Below are 9,662 nucleotides of genomic sequence, written 5' to 3' on the forward strand. Positions count from 1 at the left end.
TCAGGAATAAGTAAGGCTTTTTTTTTATTCTTGCACTACACTGTACTATAACCCCTTCATTGTGATAAATAGCGCTTCATCACTGTTTGCCAATATATCTCTTCAGTTTACCGTGTTTCCAAATATCAGAAGAGTCTAAAGTGTGATGTGACTTCCTGTCATAAGAAGCAGCAAAAAATAGCAACAGTTGTCAGTGTGGTGTTTTCCAAACACTACTGGCATCGGCATAACCCAACCAACTCCACTCTCACTGAACACTGACACAGCAAAGGCACGTATAACATGTTCTGCTCTGTGCACTGACCTGCATGAATCTGACTTTTAACCTGCCTTTGAAACATATTTAAGGATATGAATTCATAGAGAATATTAAAATGATGCCAAATCAGAGCGATGAAACTCAATGAAACAGTATCCAGGCATGATTTGGTTCCCACTTTGATCCCCACTACAACACATCACATGTCACACACACACATATAAAAGTACAGAATAGAGACTGGAGGAGCATGTGCACATTGTCAATGTCCAGAGGAATGCCTCCATCGTCTTCCCCTGCTCCACCTGAAGCCATGAAGTCTGCGACTACAGCACAAGATCAACCTCAGAGAGGTACGGGAGACAGAGGTTAGTCAATCGTCTCCTCCAGAGACAGGACAGAGAGTGCAGGGTTAATACTGGAGTAAAGGTTTTTTTTCCAAAACATTTGATCTAACTGCCTCTGCTGCCAGGTTAGTCATGTAAGAGTACGAACGCACCCATCCACACCCTTACATTACCACACACACAATCACACACGCATGCAAGTAGACACATGCAAACTCTCAGACAAAGAGGAGTAATAACTATGCAGCATGGAAAGAGCTAATGCAGATATTCAAAAATACATGGCCTGGTCACAAATCTTCAACATACCTGTAGGGCTGCAGTCACTGTGGAGAGCTACGGTGCATAGTGCATAACAATGAAAAGTCAAGCAGTGTGTACTTTGCACAGGAAATGTCCTGAGCCGTGTCCTTTCATTTTGGCACAAGTCTGCATGGATCCACTGGGTTGAGTCCCCTCAAATAGGACTTGGCCTTTAGGTGCTCATAAAATAAACAAGGTGCCTCTCTCCTATTGGAACATGAGGACAAAAAAGCTGGAAGTCCCGCCCACATTCACTGATCACTCCTGCAGGCTGAAATAACACATAATCTCCTGTAGGGGGAAAAAGTAGTCATATCCTCAGTATCTCAGGGTTCATTGCTTTGGTTTCCGGGATTGTTTGCAGAAGATCTTTTTACTGATGCTTAGGTTTCATGTCTACTCATTCCTTTTTTGTCTTCATTCTTTCATATTTAATTGACATACAGTAAAAGAAACTCATACTTAAATGAAAACTAAATCAGGGGCTAATATTCCTCTTTTTTTGGTGATATAATTTGTTGTACCTGAGGAGACAGAGTGGGAGGCCAACTGCCACTGTATGCCACCTTTACCCTTGAAAGCAATGCCAGTGTTTTGTTTGTTGCTTAGCTATGGTGAGCAGACAAAGCAGGTGGAAAGTGTGTGTCCCACAAAGCAGCTGCACCCTTACCTCGAATTCCCAGTTCTATAATGGAAGCTGCATAGGTGTCAAAAAGTACAGCAATATATAAGATAACTAAATTGTTCCCTTTGAAAGTCTGACATGAAATAAAGTAACACAAAACAAACACTACAATTGCATTGGGACTGGAATGGAGAGTGGTGATGGAAGGTTTAATGTAAGGTTACTGTTGTGCAAGTTTGAAAAATAAAGCATTAAATGACATTAATATTAGGTGAAATCTCACTAACAGTTATGTTGAATCTCACCATTTGACTCGTAACAATAACTGAGCATGTGGCCCTAAATACATATTGCATTTCTACATGATGAGTTATCGTCTATTTAAAGGCAAAGCATTATCATTGTGCCACACAAAAAGTTTCTGCCTAGTTGCCTGACTCTGACCCACATAATGTGTCCAAATCTTTTGGAATTGTATGCACTTATGCATCCAATTTGATGCTGTAGCAAGTTCTTGAATAACACTTTTTGACTATCCCAGTGATACATAAAATATCTCCCAATTATTATGAAATGTTGATATTTATTAAGAGGGTTCATGTCCATGATTCTCCTTAATTTGTTTGACAAAACTATAACTAGTCTCATGTTTCAATAACCATATAGAAATTGCATTTTTTCCGATACATACACTACTGGTCAAAAGTTTGGACACACTTTCTCATTAAATGGTTTGTATTTATTTTAATTATTTTCAACATTGTAGATTAATACTGAAGACATCATAACTATGAAATAATCTGGTTTGGCCATAATCTGGATTACAACAGTAGTCAAATAGTCAAACAGGGCTATCCATTGTGTGCTAACCCTACCTCAACTGATGGTCGCAAACATATTAAGAAGGCAAGTAATTCTACAAATGAACTCTTGACTAGGCTCATGTTAATTAGAAACCATTCCAGGAGACCACTTCATGAAGCAGACTGAGAGAATACCAAGAAAGCTGTCATGAAGGAAAAAGGGGGCTACTTTACAGAATCTAAAATATAAAACATATTCTGGTTTTTTAACACTTTTTGTTAATTCAACAATTCCATATATGTTCTTTCATAGTTTTGATGTCTTCAGTATTAATCTATGGTGTTTCAAATCATTAAAATAAATACAAACCATTGAATGAGTCCAAACTTTTGACTGGTGGTGTAAGTTTGAACTTGTGTAACTTTTGCAATAAAGTCAATAGGTTTCCCAACAATATATCTACACTATCCAAATAGTTTTAATTGTACATATATGGCGTGTCAAGGGAGAAAGGATACCGGGGTTAGCAACTCTGGTTCACTGTAATCCTCAGGTCGTCCATCAGACAGCTCAAAATATGACACTTGTAGATATTTGTACCTCCGTTAGGGGGCGCTGTAAGAAACTCTGAAAGAAATACGACCCAGCTCACAGTAGAAGAAGACTTCCCCCACGACTTTGGCGTTTAGCAGTTTCAGCTGTCCTGACCTTCTCACTGCAGCGAGACACACTGAAAGGTAAGAGCAGTTCACTGTTATTAAGAGCATTCACCTTAACTTCACTGGTACAAAGCTTACTACCTGAGAACACAACTTAAAATGACGCCATGGTCTCATCTCAGTGTTGCTGTGTGTTACTTTAGCAGGTGTACTCAGCTAGCTAGATACCTGCTAAAGCTAGTTAGCTTATTCCTTTTTCTATACGGGGACTATGCTAACATGCTAGTGAGGGGCTTTTCATTGATTCAAATGTTTAGCTAGCTAGTTAAAATAAACAAACGCAAAATATGCATAATATAACGCTTTACGTGATGTTAAATACTGTATCCCTTTAACGTCTTACTTACATTATAGTCAATGAGCGTTGACTTGGGTAGATTCGTGGTTTCTTAAGTTAGCATTAGCCTCACATAATCGTTGTTATCTTTAGGTCATATGAGTCTTTGATTAAGTCAGGAATAAAACAATCTTTCTTTTGTCACCCAAAATAAGACAAGACAGTGTGTGTGTCCCGCTGTGCCTTTTTTGCACACTCTTCACAGGTGCCTGAAGTCAGTAGCTAGGCCCTACACATCTGAGGGTCACAGTTGCATTCTGGTCCATCAACCAAGTTATGACAACTTCTGAAGGAACATTCAAGTTTTAAACTAAATAAATCAATTATTAATGCGGTGTATTTATCGTATTCTGCCGAAGTCTGATTATTCATGATCAAAAATCCGAGATTAAATCTGTCAGGGAAGTGCACAAATACAGTGAAGTAACCTCATATTATATGTTTTTGTTGCAAGACTGCCTGTTAAATAGGATTCATTGTCATTTGCTCCACGTGTGCATTTATTTATTGAAACTGCATTTTCAGGTTGGTACACACTGCCCTGACCTTGCACAATGCACCTAGCACTCATGACACTTTGCTGTTGCTCTCTCCCACAGATGGCTGGACGTGCATTTGCAAATTGGTGGGCCTTGATGGGACCCTACTACACAAAGGCCTACCAGGAGATGTGGGCGGGTGTTGGCATCATGACATACCTGTACTACAAAGTTTCCTATGGAGGTGAGTGTGTGAACAACTTAATGTCATTAAAAGACAATTTGCTTTTCCTTGTACTTCGGGTTGCAAAATTCCGTGAATTTTCTAAGTTGAAAACTTTCCATGGGAATAAACCAGGAATTTACTAAATTGAAGGTTGGCTCTTAATAAGAACTTAAATATAGTTGGGGAAATATATTTTAGCATAATCCTGACTAAAACAACCAGATTTCATGTAAGTACAGTTGAATATCTATGCTATTCCTCAATCACATGCACACAGCACACTGCCTACTGCAGGGCTATCAGACCACGCTCCCTACATGCACTGTGCATTCCTCCATCACATGCACAGATGATTTCTGCAGAGGCTAGGCCTGAGAAGCTTGAGAGAAGATGATTTTTTATTTTCATGTTGAATGGGACTTTGTTGGGATTGCATTTTTTTTTATTGATATTTAACTCAACATTCGTGTTTTTGTTCTTCAATGAAATAATTGATTGTTCAATAAAATATTTAACACTTGATAAAGTTCTACTTACGAATAAATCTGTTTTAATTGTGCACTATGCAACCCTACTTGTACTTGATGTAAATGTAAGCAGTTGTCATTAATTCATGCTTTTTTGCATTAGTAAATGTGACTAATGTGAGGTCTGTTTTTTTCTGTTTCAGGCAAGAAGGCCGTAAAGGACAGTAAGTTATGACATTTATTCTACTAGAGTTGATATGCAAAAATCTGGCAAATAAAAAATATCACTTCAGTGGAGTTTAGATTAAATATATTATTATTGCAATATTATAAGCTTATTTTACAATGCTATCTTTTCAAATCTAACAAAAAGGTGCAACCATATACATAAATTATGAGGGAAAATGTGTATATTTTTTATTAATAAAATGGTTAGATATTATAATTTGAGATAAGAATTACTTACAGTGGCGGCAAACTTGTTATTTCTTGGGATATTTTTTTCCACTTACTGTATAAGTTCTCTTCAGTTGATGAAGTTAAAAATAATGCATTGTCAGTTTTACATGGTTGAAAAGATCTGAACCATGTGTAGGATGTGGTGCAACCAATTTCCTCTAGATGTCGCTGACAAGTCACTTCTCATGTGATCGTTGCATATGGTCCTGTCATGTGCTGGGGACCTTTTTTTTTCATTGGAAAATTTCAGAACAGTTTTTATTTTGGGTTGGATGATGTGTCTCTTGTATTTGGGTCATTAAAGACTGTTTGTAATCTCTCTTTTTTTTTTCTGCAGAGCCTGCCCATTAAATTTTCCACCATCCTGACCATCTCCCCACCTGTTGTGTAATAATGCCCAGACTTACGCCAGAAGTCCAGCTTCACGTTTAAATTTTTGTTTATATGGAACAAATAAAGTTAATATCCAAGACTTTTATCATTCTGGCTGTTGGTGTTCTTGTTGGATTATTGTGGCATTGTTGAGTGTTGCCAGAAATACAGATGAACTGAAGACTGCTGTCAAAGCAACCTGAGCTTCACAGGCTGGTCACCACCATGCCACACCATGTTGATGCGGTCATTCGTGGTAAAGGACCCCAACCAAGTATTGAGTTGAGTTGAATTTTATTTAAATTTAAAAATGAAAAAGAACTCTTTTTACATTTTTTTTTAGTTGCTCAGTGCTGCATATACTGTTTAATGAACATACTTCATAATGTTAAAACCATTGTATAATCTTTAGTTCGGTGTAGTCCAGATAATGTGGTTGTGGTTGCACTGGTGAAGTATATAACCAAAGGATAACATTTTGAGTTTACATTTTTACAAACTGAAAACAAAAACAAACCACTGCACTGCCTTATTTGGTCCTGGGTGGGTGTATTCACTTGGCCATTTGAAATGTTACCAAACAATTGTGATGGGAGACGACTACTTAAGAAAACTGATAACCACTATTTGACCAATCTACTCTATTAGTTGTTTTTATTCATTGGTGGGTTTACACCACTGAAATATATATATATTCAACTGTTGACCTGCTCACTTGTGATACAAAGAAGTGTAGCATCAAAACTATTTTGTTGGCATCAATCAATGGCACATGAATCCGTTCCATTTACAGTTTGGTTCACTGAACTGAAAGCGAGTTGACGAGTCCTGCCTGGAGCCAGAAGTTTGATGATGGATAAGGATTTGAATAAAGTGACTCTACTTTTGCACCACATGTACCTTTATATATTCTTGTGTTTACGCTGATACAGTCAATTATATCAGGGGTTCCCAAAGTGTAGGTCGGCCCCCCCTATGAGTCGCAGTACACTATTGGGGGGTCTCGAGATGTTAGTGGATGTTTTTTTTGTTCTTTGTAGACAGAGAACTCCTGAGGTTAGGGTTAGTTAATAAATGTAAGCATCAGTAGCAGCAAGTTTAGTGTTGAATTGTCATATTTTCATAGCATCAAGTGTGGATGAATGTGATTGAAAGTAGGTGTTTAGAGTTTTATTTTACTTCATGAGGTTAGATTATACCAAATAATCCCCCCTTTTTGTTATTCAACAAGTCACTTGGCTTCAAATCTTGTTTAAAGAGGTGGACAGTCTGAAGGTCAATATTGTGCAGTTACATTTGGAGAAATAGTAACAAAAAAATATTGATATGGAGCTTAGATTTGAGTCAGTTAACCAGGATAGTTTTAAGCATATATTTTTCTTTAATGCAAATGAACCAGTATTATAGCAGCAATGTTATATTTTGTAGGGCTGGCTGTGGTGATGGGGCCCATTGAGATATCTTTTCAGGGGGCCCAGAATTCCTGGCGATGCCCCTGGCTATTGCTGGCAGTGTAAAGCAGTGTTTCTGTTTTGACCTCAACCCTGTATATACCAAAAACTGGCATGACCTCCATATCAAGTCTGTATTAGATGGGTTCAAGACAGAAACTTAATATAAGCACAAATTGGCATAAGAGGGATTGTTAGTCATGACTGGTCGATGATTTTCTCTATGCAGGTGTGTGGTAGGGCAGGGGTTCCCAAACTTTTCAGCCCGTGACCCCCAAAATAAAGGTGCCAAAGACTTTAAACCCCCACTGTCCCTCAAAGTGATTTAATGTAGCTTCATTTATCTGGTCTGCAGAAAATTAGCCTACCTATATGAGCATGTGGCTGTGTTTCCTGTGCCGTAATGAATGAACCTACTGCTACTGATGCTTTTGATAATTAACTGTTCACTAACCCAAAACTTAGGAGTCATCTGGCAAAAATACAAGCTACCCCCCCCCCCCATGTTAGATTGTCCCCAACATTACTGACTTTTAAATCCCGCCTTAAAACATATTTTTACTCCTTGGCTTTTAACCCAGCATGAGAGTTGTGTGGTCTCTGTCTCTGTTCTTATTGGATTTTTATTTGCTCTTAAAGTGTTTTTATTCCTTTTAGGTGTTTTATTTGTTTTATCATGATTATTTTACATTATTCTATTTTATTTTCTGATAGCGTTTTATATTCTGTGTTTTAACTTATTTTCCTCACTGTGCAGCACTTCGCTAAACTTGATTTTTTTTTTAAATGTGCTATATAAATAAAGTGGATTGGAGGCAGAAAACTCATTCAATTTTCTATTTTCAAGGTTAGCTACTATTTTGTCGATATTTTTTTTTACTATAATGGGTAAAATGTACTCCTTGTGATAACTTAAAGACAAAAACATTCTGGAAGACATCTCATGACCCCCATTTGTGTCTCGCGACCCCCCAGGGGGTCCCGACCCACACTTTGGGAACCCCTGTGGTAGGGTAATAGTTTAACCTAAATGAACACAGTATACTTGGGGTTTTTTTTAAACGTGGATTAACATGGAAATTTATCAAAACATAAGATAAAAAAAAATGTATAAATGGCTTTAGGCGTGTTTTTTTTTTATAGCAAAAGGTCTCCAACATAAAAGTTTAATTGACCCTGCTTGTTAGTTTGTGTATGTGTGGGGTGGTGGAAAGCAGTGAATGACAGGGAGGCAAAGAGAACGGGCTCGCGCTCCCTCCCACCGCTCGTGCGCACCGACTGTGACTACGCTCCCTCTTTCCTACATTCAAACATGGCGAAACTCTTTGCCATCATACCACCACCCTCGCCCTCCTCATCCACCACTGCGTCCTTATCGTCTCCGCTGACACCTCCATCATTATCTTCACGACTATCAACACCGTTATCTCCGGTACCGTGATGACCCGGGAGGATGGAGAAGTTGTCCGCGAGCCTGTCGGAGATCACCTGGAGCCCGTTGGCGCTGCCGCTGGACGCGGTGGTCAGCAAGTTCCGTCTGCCCACTCTGGTCCGCCTCGCGCACGGTAAGAGAGACATCCCTCTGCAGGTTCCTCGAGCTTCAGCACGAGCGTTATAAACTTCTCGCTGTGTTGCATTCTGTTTGACAAATGCTGGCTTACTTTGGCGCTCCTCTGTCCTCTCATGTCACAAGAGTTCATATAACCGTGACAGTAGGGATGAAAAAGTACCTTTAATATAGTGTACCGTGCAGGAAACGAGACAAACTTCAACCTTGCAAACATATATATGTGCTGAAGAGGTTTAACAGTTTATAAACGCTGGCTTCTTGGAACATGTGTAGCAATTTACTGAGAATCTGTGAAGGATTTTAAGGTTGCAAAGACTAGCAGGGAAACTACTACTTCCGGGGAAAAAACTTTCAAAATAAACATTACCCATTTAGTAAACTGAACTGTTCTTAGGGCAGTCGCTTATAGCTGGTGTTGGTAGTCAGATTAAGATGCACTTTTTGTTATACGGGTTAAGATGATCTTCATGTCCTGATGGCAATCAATACATAATGTGTTCTTAAAAAAGATCGAAAAAAACGACGGAGTCCTGAGGAAATGCTTCACCCCATCTACTAAGTTTCAACCCTAGCTTTAAAAGGTAAACTTTTCCTTGTTTGTGTTTGGACAGATATTAATAGATAATTTAGTAGTTATAACAAGGATAGACTTTTAAAACAGTGTAAACATAAAAATATTTGTGATGTACATATGTTTTAAATTAACTTTGACCATTAGTTTTGTGAAGGGATTCCATCTCCTTTGAAATTGATATCAGTCGACAAGCAGTACTATCATGTCTACCAAAATGTGAGCCTCTCAACCAAGCGGCGAACTCTGGTCTCAAACTATGAAGCCCATGGGGAAGTGTTATAAACTGCAGTCCATCGGGAATCCGCTTGAGGCTGGCTGCAGAAACACCGGATACCACATAGACAGTAATTCAAAAAAGACAATCTTTGCAGAATTAATAAACATGTTTACAGCCGGGTTCAAAAAACGGTTTGGCTCTACGTAGCTAATCTCTCTGTCGGCACACACTGTACGGGGGGTGAATTTTTTTCTAACGTGATGGTTCAGAAGATATTAAGATACGAGTTTTTTCCCAAATAAGGACATGACTGACTTATATTAAGTCAGTCATGTCAATATTAGTATTAAAGACCTGTATGTATTAAAATTGCTTTAATATGCACTGATCAAACCACATTTCTTTCAAAAGCTGAAAATCAGTCAATTGAATACAAATTCAGGGAATAACATT

At 38.4% G+C, this 9,662-nt stretch overlaps 1 long non-coding RNA gene across 1 annotated transcript; it reads left to right on the forward strand.

Moving 5' to 3' along the window:
• Nucleotides 1-2,943: 2,943 nt before the first annotated feature.
• On the forward strand, nucleotides 2,944-5,503 carry LOC117831393. The gene is made up of 4 exons (XR_004634988.1): nucleotides 2,944-3,075; nucleotides 3,994-4,117; nucleotides 4,770-4,790; nucleotides 5,363-5,503. It is a non-coding gene; the product is annotated as an uncharacterized LOC117831393 (long non-coding RNA).
• The last annotated feature ends 4,159 nt before the right edge of the window (nucleotides 5,504-9,662 follow it).

Source organism: Notolabrus celidotus, chromosome 2 (assembly GCF_009762535.1).
Source record: "Notolabrus celidotus isolate fNotCel1 chromosome 2, fNotCel1.pri, whole genome shotgun sequence".
Lineage (NCBI taxonomy): Eukaryota > Metazoa > Chordata > Actinopteri > Labriformes > Labridae > Notolabrus > Notolabrus celidotus.